We start from the raw sequence: 13,065 nt of genomic DNA on the forward strand, positions 1-13,065 counted from the left end.
ATGTTTGCAAGTTTAGCGAATTCAATTTGCATTTTCTCGACTCTTAATATACCACGTGAGAATATTTTTCAATAGGTATAATTGTGTTATATTTTAAATGCTCGTTTATTTATATCAATCTCAATTGTTAATAACTGCTTTTATTATTGCATTGCGACAGTGAATAGAAAAACATCAAAAAGAAAAAAATTAAGAACTTTAAATCTCAATTGAACACATTTTAAGCTGTTGAAAAAATATGCTTTGAATGCGAAATTTGTCCATCTATATTTAATGGCTTAAATTGCCTTTAACAATATTATATTTTCATAGGACTTAAAATTTGCATTTCAATTTGCAGTTCATAAAAAATCGATTTCAAATCAAAGGCTGTTAATCATTTTGCATTTTTTTGTTGGTACTACCACCCATATTGTTGGGACTGTCCACTTGCTGCTGGGTGTGACACACTTACAATTGGAATTTCAATAGAGGCAACGAAAAGAAAATAAATAGAAGATTATAAAAATAAAAGAAATGCAAATTGGGAAAGGGGATGCAAACTAAAATTGCGTTGTCAGGGAAAATAAATTCGCAAAACACTAGAATATTTTACACACAATACACACACACATTCATGTACATACATGTGCTTAGAGGGGGGCGTGGCAGTAAGCCAACTCTTTTGTCGCTGGATAATTTAACAATACCAAACTTTGATACTCAATGCAAAACGAAATGAAAGTAAAATACCATACAATAAAAACACAAAACTTGTAAACAGATGAGCTGGAAATTTGCATGTTTTGAGTGTCCCAAGAGTCGAAGAGGAAGTAGAGTAGAGGAGAGAGGGGGCAACGGGGAGTGTGCGAAATAAACATATTTCGCTCCCTTTTCAAGCAGTTGGCAGGCATAAATATCTGCAAAGCGCATTTAAGCCGCGTCACACAATAAAAATAAATAAAAAGCAAGAACTGGGCCAACAAAATGTGGCTCGTTTTCCACTTTTTCAGTTTTCTGGTTTTTTCGTTTTTTTTTGTTGTATTTTTTGGGAAAATGTTAAACACAAAGGAAACTTAAACAAGGTGTGGGCGGGGTAGAAGGGAGGCGTAGTCAGAGAGACATAATAATAATAAATATTCAGTTCAGTTTGAGATTCAGTTTTAGCCCGTGTGCAGGGCATGAATGAAACTGCGATATGAATGAAAATGAATATGAATACCCAACACCCACACTCGTACTCACATTCAGTCACCCACTCACACTGCATTTCCCTTTCTTCCCAGTTTGAGAGTGTATTAGTGAGTGTGTGTCTGGGTGTGTGTTTGTGTGTGTGTGTGTGGGTGCCCGCAAGTAAGTAAACCAAATCCGAATGAACAGGGATTTGCATTCATAAAATATATCGCAGGCAGAGCAGCCGCTAGCTACCCTTCCCCCCCCACTTCCCCTCTTTTGTGGCCCATATCCTGCAGGTATCGCTAGCAAGAAATGGAGGCCAACGCTGTGTGTATGTGTGTGTTTTGTGAATTATGCAAATCGCTAGCATGAAAAACAAATATTAAACTTTTCATAAAAGATTCAAAAATTAAATAAAATTTCACAAAAGACATAAAAACCAAACGGTTACTCCCATGGTGTGTGTGACACACACACACACACACACCAACAACAACAAAAGAGAGGAAAGGAAAAAAATCCTGTTTGCCAGATTGTGTCCTTCGGAATGACACAAACAAACCGCATATAATATTTATATAGTATGTGGAAGGCCTCTCGCATAATGATTGTACTTACATATGTAAGTACATCTGTTCTGTTCTGTTCGGTTCTCCTCCTAACTAACCAAACTCCTCCCCACATTCCCCCGAGTTGGCAGCCCCACTTGAAAAATAAGCAAAATAAATAAACACAAACAAAAAAATAGACGGCTGCTTTTTTTCGTATTTTGCGCGCGGACAATTGAAACTCGAGCGAAATGGAGAAAAGGGGGGCAAAAGGGTGTGGCTGGGAGTTGGCAACTGGGCGCGGCTCCATATGCCACACGTCGGGCGCAACTAGTCGCATGAGTTGCCGCGGTCTCAACTGAACTAGGCCCAGAGCATGAAATGAGCTGCGAGCTCCGAGCTGTAAACTCAAAGCCTGACACGTTAAATAAAATCTCGCACGCTTCGTTTAAACATTGAAAAAGGCGAATTGGCCACGCCGGCAAGCTGGCGCCAGTTATCCCTCCCTCTCCCTCTCCACCTCTCACTCTCCATTTCTTTCTTGGTGTCGCCGCATTGCAAAAACAAATTAAAACGGACTGCCAACTCTTGTTGAGCCGTGATTTTCAGTTGGGGCAAAACTTTCATATAGAGGCGTAGCGTTGTACGTGCCACGCCTTGTTTTGAGGTTGACTTTTAGTTTCCGTTTGCATTTTTTGCGCCGCAAAAAGTTAGCTTGCCCTCTGTTTGCCGTTAGTTGTTGTCATTAGAATTCACAGCATGTGGCATTACATTTTGGGGGTCTTCTTTCCCATCCCCTTCTCCTTCCCCATCCCGTTCCCCTGTTGTTTTGTCTCTGAGCCAATTTTCAATTGAGAGTGGCCCTGAAATTTGCAAAATATGGCAACGCTATCATTGCACACCCAAAAAATGGCCAACGGAATGCGAGCTGGAAACGGAACTGGAACATTGGAAGTGAACAACTCACATGTATTCATTTCATTCACACCTTTTTATGCAGTCTCTTCAATTAGCAGCTTTTTAACTCGTTGCCCAGTTTAGTTGTTGTGGTCACCCCAAAAGCGAAAACAACACGAATTCACACGCAGAGAAATTTGAATGTAGATCGAGGAAATGGATAACGAGAATAAAAGCACACCGGATATTTGCGCTAACATTGCTCATTCTCTCTCTCTCTCTCTCTCTCATTTACTTCCCCCACAAAAAAGAAGAAGAAATTGTGCGGGGAGTTCATTAAACCGTACTTCAAACTTCATTTGTGACGTCATAAACGATAAATAATTCTCACGGCATGCCACAGATGGCGTTGTGTGGCATGAAGCCAAGCCAAACGGAGCGTGATGAATGTTTTTGGGAAACAAAAGTGTTACTGACCTCACATTACATGTAAAAAACGTGCAGGTTCATCAACGTTTTTTTTTTCGTTTTTTTCGGGTGTACAAAAACATAATAAAACACATAAAACAGAGAAAGAAAGAAAAAAAAGCGAGCAACTGAACTGAACGTAAATGCAGCACACATGCGACAGAAGGAAGGGGAAACAAAACTTCCAATCGAGTTGAGCTTAAAGTTCGGCCGTTGCGTCGGCGTCGACTTTGGCGTCGCTTCACTTTTCGCACTTTTCGTTTTCGTTGCGACGCCAACTGCGCTGCCCGCGCGTTGGAATTTCTAAAAACACAAAAAACCAAATAAAACAACAACCACAACGAGGCGCTCGCTGCCTATATTCGTTTGCTCTCTGCTCTCATGACATTCCTCCTGTTGCCAGAGCAACAGCAACAGCGACAGCAACAGCGACAGCAACAGCGACGTCAGCGTCAGCGTCGACGCTGTAATTGGAATGTAGCGTCGCATAGGCGCAGCCGCAGCCGCCGCACGACATGTAAAAAAACTACAACAACAAAAACTGGCCATGTTGCTTTTTAAAGCTCTTTAGTTGCTACTGAGGCTGCGACTGCTGCTCAAAGCGTGGCTTCGAACATGTTTTTCGAGCGTGCGTCAGTATGAGTGTGTATTGTGTTTGTGTTTGTTCGTGTGGGTTTTGGGGATGCTTTTGTGGATTGTGGATACCAAACCGGAATGTGGCTCATTCAGTGAAAAGACGATGACGATGACGACGAAAGCGGAGCCAGCAGCAGCAGCAGCCTCTCAGTTGCTGTTGTTGTTGTTGTAACTTGAAGCCACTGGCCGGCAATCTATGCAGCGGCAGCGCAGTCGCCGCGCAGTCAGCAGTGGAATTGTTGTTGTTGTTTGCTTTGCTTGTTTTTCTGGTTTGGCATTCGCGCTCAATTGCGCCAGATTTGCGTTTTTTTTTCTGCTGATGTTGTTGTTACTGCTGCTGCTGCTGCTGTTATTATTGTTGTTGTTGTTGTTGCTGTGGCTGATCGTAGCGACTGCGCCACGCTTCATTTCTTGCGCTGTTTTGGGCATGAGGCTGGATGGGGCTTGGCTTCCAATTCCATTTCCAAGCTTCCAAAGCCGCAGTCCAAAAATATTTCGTCGTACAGTTGCAGCTCCAATTGGCGACATCATCATTGTTGTTCTTGCTCTTGTTCTCGTTGTTGCTGTTGTTGTTGTTGTTAGTGCTGCCCACTTGAGCCAAGAAAATTCACACACAACGACGATGATGGCGTGCGGAAAACAGAATCACGTTTATACCGTTTTGTAAACTGATTTTTCTATGCTTCGCTTGCTGCCCGCGTCACTGCCGTTGTTGCTGTCTCTGCTTCTGCTTCTGCCTCGACTACTTCTACTTCTACTTATGCTTCTTCTTCTTTTTCTGCTTGTTCGTTCGCCTTGTTTTTCAAGTGCAATTTTATTGTTGTTGCGGGGCATTTCTTTCAAACTCACACATACACATACACACATAGACTTGGCCACGCTCATTAAATATTTTCGCTGTCGAATTTTTTTCTGCTTGCGTGTCTGTGTGACTGTATGTGTGAGCAGCGCTGCTTTCAAGTTCGACGCTCATATTTTGCTTACCTTGTCTGCACCTTGCGCTGCTGTGGATTCCGTTGTTGTTGCTGGAGTTGTTGTTGCTGCTTCTTCTGCTGTTTTCGTTGCACTTTAGTAACTCGTATTCACTTTTGCTTTATCACGCAGCTATGTATTTATTTATTTTGCATTCTTTCGCTGAGCTCTCTCATTAAATTCACATTGGTGCTGCGCTGCTTCTTTTTTGCTTTTGTAATTAATTGAATACACAAACACAAACACAACGCACAAGCAAAAACTCTTCAGCAGAGACACTCACATTCACATTTACACTCACACTCACGCGCTCTCACACATACAAGCGCGAACCGTTGTCAGTTCCTTTCTGGCTGGGAAAACACGTCCGCTGACAGGTAAATCCGCTGAACAACTGACGCTCTGTTGCGTTGGGCGCTCAGCTTTGGGCTCCGCTCAATCTCTCGCTCTCTCGCGACTTCAACTCCAGCTTTGTATACTGGCGTCGTCTCGCTCTGTTGCTCTGTGTGTTAGAACGCGCGTCTCGCTCGCACCTCCGGACTTGTCGACGCAACCGCGATCGGCAAAAGTTCGTTACAACAACAAGTCATTTGAATTTTACCTGTGACGCGTGCGTCGCACTGCTTTGCCTGAGTGAGAGAGCGGCCTCTCTCCCGCTCTCTGCGCTCTGTTCTCTCACTGTTCGCTCTCTTGCCCCTCTGTGCGCGTGTTTACCTGTCGTTATCTGGTTGCGACGGTTTGAGTTCGAAATTAGCTGAGTGCTCTCTACACAAACACAAACTCACAGACAGACAACTCTATATGTATGTGTGTGAGTGGGAGTGTGTTTGTTTTTATGCATGTGTTCAACATACCCACAACACAGAGTTGTGGCCATGCCAACGAACAACATCGTTGGCACGTTACATTTTAATGATGTTATAAAAGCATAACAACATGCGTTGTTTTTATATTCAAGATATACGCTTTATACTCGTGTATATACAGTCTGTTAATCTGCAGCACATTAAAGTTTTTGCCCAGCTACCTAATTGTAATTAAATGTTTGCTTTTATTATAAACTCTTCATTTCATGCAATTCAAAATATTAACGGCACTCTGTCATTGTCACCAGATGGCGCCAGTTCGCCTCGTTAGTCAAGTTATAAACCACTCACAGTTTTCTTGCAACTGTGTAGTTTGATGCGTATTGTTGCCTTGCTGGGCACAGTTTGGAAGTAACTGCTGTAGCTCTCTCAATGGTCGGCAGTAAAAAAGTGAAATTAATTCGATTGCAGTAAAATAGAACAACATAAAATTCAAATAATTTGCGTAATTTTTTACGCCGTCTGTGCGGAAGCTGTGTGTCGTAAAAAGTGTGGCTTGAAAACCGCAGAAACCGTTAACCGTTGAGCTAAGCAGTGGCTTTTAAGCTCTTGCTCTCTGACGAAAAAGGTGCATAAATCTGTCGAATTATACACGCACACACGCACACACACTCGAACATTGTTAGAGCCCATACATTAACCACAAAATAAACGAAAGGCAGCGAAATTCGACGGCGAATACGTCATAAAAACGATTTAACAACCGCAACTGAATGGCAATTGCCTCCCTTTCCCCTCTCTCTTCTTCTTCCACTCTCCTCTCTTACCACACCACACGCATTCGCTTCGCTACTCCACCCTGTTGTTGCCCCCAGCACACCCTGTATCCTCGCCACAACGCAAAACGTAAACGGAAATGAAGCCGACGAGGCGCGAGGCGTAAAAAAAAGGAAAGCGAAGAGTGAGAGAAAGGAATCGAGAGAAAAGCTTTGATAGCACTGCGTGCTGCCTTCCCCCCTCTCCCAACCACAACACTACCGTTTGCCGGCAGCGTTTTTATGGTCCATCAGCAGGCGCCTAATGCCGGCAATTAAAATAAACGGCAGCAAAGATGCCGCAGTCGACGTCGCTGCCAACAGCCTAGAGAGCCTCGGGGCTTTCCTCGCTCTTCTCCTCCCACTCCCACTCTATGATCCATAGCCAAATCCAATTCCCAGCTCCACTCGACGAGCGACAACTCTTGAGCTTGAGCGGCAGCTGCTCGACGGCTATAACAAATGTGCGTTTAATGAAATTTTTATTCAATCAGCGCAGCGGCTTTTATGGCGACTATCTAAATTCAGCGCATAGACAGCATGGCAGCTTGGCAGCTTGGCAGCTTACCCAGCGCGAGAGTGTGAGTGTGAACGACACAGACAGAGTGAACAACTGGGTAAGTGAGAGTGAGAGTAAGAGAGAGCAGGAGAGCACGACAACCTGTTGATAGGCACTTTACTTATGATGTATGATGACGTATGATGTGTGTGGAAGTTAAGCCTCAGGGCAATAACACTTGAAAAGGGTAAGAGAAGGACAGACACAATAAGAGAGCGTAGGTGTATAGTGTGTGTGTGTCTTTGCATGTGTGTGTGTAGGGTTGAGCTTTGAGTGACAGTTGAAAGCTTGAATCGCATGCGACAATGCAGAGTATTCCCATATTAAATGCATAAATCATTAGCCCAACAAGCAGTGCAAGCAGTGCAATCGAGGTATGCAGGATGACAGAATATTTAAAAGAACCTCTCTTTTCTAATCTATTATTAAAACTTAACTATCTTTCGTGTCTCTTGGCTAATAAAGCTGAAATTTTCGGGATTAAAAGATTCTAAATTATTTCAAAGTTTACGATTCCACCTACTTAACACTAATAGATATACGTATGTTGGCTTTTTCACCATTGTCTTATAGAAGTTGAAATACATTTTTGGTAATATACATTTAAGTATTACAACTTTGGTTTACTTCCGTTTTTCTTAGCCAATCTTGCCGAATTCTTTCAGAATAACAGATAATAAAGATATTTTCATTACAAATACAACTTTAAATATTAAACACAAATAATTTAAAGAGCTTTCGGAGGATTTCCGTTTTGCTAAATGAAACTCCAGCTTAAATAAATTGCTATGTCTCATGTCTGATGAGACCCTTTTGAGGTTAGAGACGAATGGTTGGGGATTGACCGACTATAGAGAGAATTCATGATGTGAAAGAGACAGATTTATTTCCTGTTTCTCCGTTTTAGTGGATAATTTATTTAATTTTCATCATTATGCATACATTTTGCAATTCGCCTTGCGGCTGCAATTAAGCGCTGCGGTCTACAAACGAGTACAAACAAAGTTTAGAGAGCGACATGCCTCGCATTGTTAGGGAAAAGTTGAGTTGCAAATGGAAAATCAAGGAAAAGCCACAGAAAACAGACGCGACGAGTCGAGCATCGAGTTGTGTCTCGATGTCTTTGCCACATTTTGCAGATGAAATTCGTTTCTCATTAAAGTTGGCGGTTAGCCGCAACTCCGAGTTGCCTTTCAATTAATTTGCCGTGAAAGGGGGGAAACTCAAGAGGAGAAGGAGGAGAGGGGAGCTGTGTATGCCAACAGGTGCGTATTACATTTGCATAGATTACACGAGATTTGGATTTTTGGCAGATTGTCTGGCTGCGCTCAAAGCAAAAGCAAAGCAAAAGCAAAAGTTGCAAAAGTCGCTTAATTAAAAAGTTTATAAAATTTACATAAATTTAATTTGCGCAAATGAATTTGCTGGAAATTGAAAGGCGTCAACACCTTGAGTATCAGAGAGATGAGTGAAAGAGAGAGAGAGAGAGAGAGAGCTAGTAAGAGAGAGAGCGAAGTAAGAGCCGACAATTAAGCAGGTTTATTGCTACTCCACAAAAAAAAGGTCAAAGCAAACACTTTGCAAATGGCCACATCCTTTATTGCCCCATAGAGTATACTCTCTGGTTGCCCCTCCCACTCCCCTCCCACAACTTTCCCCTCTTGCCACTTCAGCGAAATTTGCAGCTGCCCCGCTTTTGTATCTGCCAAATATTGATCGCATTTTCATGCCAATGGGAAAACGGAAATAGCCAAAGAGGAAACCAACTGAAAACTGAATCCATAAACAAAAAACACAAACAAAGAGAGACAGAGAGAGAGAGTCAAGAGTGGAGACAGGGCATCGTGTCTGCCATGTGGGTCAAGTAAATCAATTGACAGCTTTTCGAATTTTTCGAATAACCCCCACAACATCAACAACAACAACAACGATGGCCAAAAGGGTCTTTGCTGCTTCTGCTTTGTCTGTCTGGCTTTTGCACACAACCACAACAACAACAACAACAACAACAAGAGCAAAAAGACCGCCACCTGGCTGGCCTATAAATAAATCATTGCTTGCGATAATATGACACACAACAGCAACTCAAATGGACTGAGATATAACCAATGAGAATTCATCTATTTGTGAGCGTGATCGACTGGGAAGTACTTCCATAATTAATACTGTAAAATTGCATTTAAGTTTTGATATAAATTTCATTTGAATTCACAAATAAAATAGAAAAGAAAGTTACCCTTGGCAAGCTGTCATCGAATTTACTTATTACCTTTAGATAGATAGATTGTAAATAAAATAATGACAGAAAGAAAGAACAAAAACCTTTGGCAAGGACATAAATGAAGTTTAACAATTGAATAAAAAATAAATATTTTGTTAATGTAGTGAAATGGTACTTAAAAACTTATGGGAACAACTTATAACTTAACTTTATAGTGTTGCAACTCTTTATTTGTCTTCACCCATTCTAGGATTATCTTAACAGATTATGATTAAAGCGCAGTGATGTTAAATTTTGCCAATATTTGTTTTAAGCTCATTTGAGGTAATCATACTTAAGTAATTTTTAAAAAGCATACATAGCTTTAAGTATTTTCAAATGTTTTGTTGCAGCAATCCCCTACAGAAAATAAAATAATACTCAGAAAATAAAATATAAACAAAATTTTCGAAACTTGTATCAAATATTGTTTAGAATATCTGACATGTTTCATAAATCAATTGTGTTGTAGGGGGCGTCGATAAGTTGAAATGAAGAACACTCTTATTGTAAATTGCACTTTGTGTAACACGTTTATTAACTAATTAAAAACTTTTAATTTAATATATTGAAGTTTACTATTTCAGATCATTACGAAAGATCTGTCAATCTTACTTAATCTTAATAAAATGTCTATGATTTTTATTGTGTTTACCTAAATGCAATGTCAAATCTTTAAGATTTCCAAATGATATCTGTATTTTGTAAATTAACATTCTTCACAAATTTAAAAACAGTTTTGTTTGGAAAAGTTGTTCACAATATTGAGGTATTCTATTATTTCGAAGAAGATTTATGTTTGCTTAAAAGATCGTGTATTTGCTTAATAAACTTTGTATAAATTCAAGAGAGAAAAATAAATTGGAAGGAAAACATTAATGTCTGCTTTGTTTATTACTGTCAGGAAATAATAATTCATTTAGTGGCTATGAATATTACGAATATAATTATTTTCAAATTAAACATACAGATTGGAAATGTGATTAGATAAATAAAGGTTACACTATAAGTTTTTGCAGATCTTTGCATAATCACAGTGAGTTTATTCCATTCGTTACGTAGACCACCAAAGACTCATCACACTTTATTCAACGTTTTTTGGGTGTTGAGTTAAGCAAACACTTTGATAAGATATGCGTCAGGCATTCTCACACGTGGCCAGCTCAATGGCAGCTTGTCGTGCTCCTGCGGGAGTCAAGAGGAGAGCGAGGGGAAGGGGAAGACGACCTTATGACAGCGTTTGACTTATTGTCAAGAGCCAGTTGGCCAGGTCTATGTTGTGTTATGGCAACGCGATGTGTTGTGCTGTGGGCGAAGTTGAATGGAAAGTCGCGTTGTTTACATGCCACACACTCCATCATAATAGAATTTGACATATTGTTGCATGCTCCGCAAGCGCAGCACGTGCCACAAACGTTTGCAGTGATTAATCAACGTTGACAACGTTGTTGTTGTTGTAGTTGTTCTTTGTTGTTGTTGTTTCCAACGATGTTGCGACTGCATTTGGCAAATAAGTTTGTTGGCCATTTAAATGACAATTTGTTTGCCAAGCAAAGCCCGACAAAACTTTTGTGCCACACTCAACTACAATTTGAGACAAGTTTTCCGTTTTCCCGAAATGGAATGAACATATTTTGTATTTATGGGCTGCCTTGGCTAATGAAACGAGCACAATTTATGGGATTATGGCGGCATTTAAAATAGTTTAAGAACTCGGCCAAAAACTATTTAAGCTAAACTGCTCAAAATTGAGCGAAGTTTTTGGCAGCGCTGTTGTAACTGGCTTGCGGCAATAACAGGGTGATTCAGGCATCAAATTTGCATGTTTGATCTCGGTCAGCGATAACGCGGCGTATGAGTAATATTTTGTTGGACCAAACAACATGCAATGGGACAAAGTACAAGCTTAATGACACATTTATGAGACAGAGAGAGAGAGAGAGTGGGCGATATCATTAATAAATATTATTAATAAAAAGGGAGAGTGAGACAGCAATATGTGGTGAAATGAGCAATGGTTAATCCCAGCGACTAATAAAATGTCAAAGAATGCGAACATATGTACTGAGTATATAAATAAATAAATATATTATGCCACGGGCCTGTCAGCATTTTGGCTCATAAAAGAGGCCAAAACGCGACACACACAAAACAACACACACACATACACATACACGCTGCTACACAATAACAGAAGACAAATGCCGCAGCAGCTGTAAAAGTTGCAGTCAAATGTGGACAAAAGGCAACCACAACAATAACAACACCAACAACAGCAACAACAACAAAAGGGACAGCCAAAATAAAAACAAAAAAAAAAAAAGCATCGAGCTTTTGCAGCTTTTAATAATGACGTGACATGCACAACTTGCATGCAGTGCCGAAAGCTTAACTGTGTCGTCATCGTAGCCATAGCATAGGTTCGATAGCGAGCATAACGTTCGAACATGTTGCGTGTTCGATGCGCCAAGAGGCGGCGTCGTCGTCGTCGTCGAGTCAAACACTCAACGGCGCTCGAACGAAACGGACGCGAACGCGGAAATTGGAACGTTGCAAAAACGTTGCGCCAAACGAATTTCAAAAACGGAATTTTTGGAAAATTTTGTATTTCAAGAAATAAACAACATCTAGTATACATTTAAATACTTGAAGCGTGCAACGTTTGTTTTTTTTTAAATAGAGTATTTATTTGGTATTTATTTATTCGGTTTGCAATTCGCGTGGAATTTCGCGGTATTTCAAAAACGCTAAAAATAGCGAAAAAGTGGCTAAAAGTGCATATATTAATATATCAAAAAAATATACAAACGGAGTGTATGTGAGAGTGTATTAGTGTGTGTGTGCTTTTGTGTTAATACAAATTATCGACCAAATATATAAGGCCGCACATTTGTGTCGCCCCTTTTCATCCGCCCGCTGCGACATTAACTTCATTTTTTTGTTGCTGCTTCCCCAACGAACGGCTGTTGTGCTTTTTTCGTTGTTGTTGTTTTTGTTTTATTTCCTATGGATATTGACCAACGCTGTTCATTAACCGAGCCCAACCAGAGGAGCAGCAGCAGCAGTAGCAAAAGCCGCCAACAGCTGCCGGTCTAAGCGGGAAAACGAGGCCAGGTGAGTTTTCCATTAATTAAATCTCCTTTTTGAGAAAGAAAAGTATGTCTCCATAATGATTATTGTTATTGTTTCTGTTCCATGCCTTATTTTGTTGTAGTTTGTATTTGGCTTGTTGACATTGTTAATGCGATTTTTCTGGGGTCGCATTGTGTCGCCCTTATTTTTTTTTGTTGGTTGTTTGATTTGTTTGCTTTTCAACGCTTTCCTTTCCTTATCCATTTTTCCGCCCAAATTCATTTGCTGATTTGGGATAATCAGGCAGGCGCAACGCTTGAGCCGTCGACTCGTAAAAAAGGCAAGACCGAAAAGAAACATACATAGAAGCGATAAGCGAAAGAACAAAAAATAACAAGAAACGACAAAAAATCGCTCATACGCCGTGTTGACGGCGACCATTGGGAACTTTTGAGTATCCCAGCTTTGTGCGCAACATTAAATATTCCAGGACATTGGCAGCCCAAAGTTTATTGCACTGTGTTTGGAATGGCCCCGTTTCCCTTTACCCCCTTTCCCGATTTACTCCTGAGCAGCTTCAACTCAAAGGCGCAGCAAATGCCAAGTAAATAAATACATTTCGCAATGATTATTTCAGCTGTAAAGCGTTTCACATTCCTTCGGGTGCCATAAACCACTTGACAGCAAAGCAACTGCCTAAATTGCAATCAATTTTAATACATTTTCTCTCCAAAGCCAAAAGTCACACGCTGCGAGAACCAAGAACAGAAGCCAAAAAACAAGCTACGCGGCCGGAAGGAATTTAAGGATAATTCCTTCAGGGCATTCGCATTCGCATTCGCCAGTGCCTTGGCTTTGTTTTATTTGCTCTCCTTAC

The 13,065-nt window shown here is 40.7% G+C and overlaps 2 protein-coding genes across 4 annotated transcripts in view; one reads left to right on the top strand and one right to left on the bottom strand.

The window, feature by feature from the left end:
* The window catches only part of LOC132789352 (apoptosis-stimulating of p53 protein 2), a 44,809-nt gene extending 39,752 nt beyond the window's left edge, over window positions 1-5,057 (bottom strand). Inside the window, exon 1 of the mRNA XM_060797317.1 lies at window positions 4,689-5,057. The gene's annotated coding sequence lies outside the window, so the exon portion shown is untranslated. The remainder of the gene's footprint in view (window positions 1-4,688) is intronic.
* Window positions 5,058-11,630: 6,573 nt separating this feature from the next.
* The window catches only part of LOC132788745 (GTP-binding protein RAD), a 42,539-nt gene continuing 41,104 nt past the window's right edge, over window positions 11,631-13,065 (top strand). For all 3 annotated transcript variants that reach the window (XM_060796298.1, XM_060796299.1, XM_060796300.1), the window contains exon 1: window positions 11,631-12,230. The gene's annotated coding sequence lies outside the window, so the exon portion shown is untranslated. The remainder of the gene's footprint in view (window positions 12,231-13,065) is intronic.

Source organism: Drosophila nasuta, chromosome 3 (assembly GCF_023558535.2).
Source record: "Drosophila nasuta strain 15112-1781.00 chromosome 3, ASM2355853v1, whole genome shotgun sequence".
Classification (NCBI taxonomy): Eukaryota; Metazoa; Arthropoda; class Insecta; order Diptera; family Drosophilidae; genus Drosophila; species Drosophila nasuta.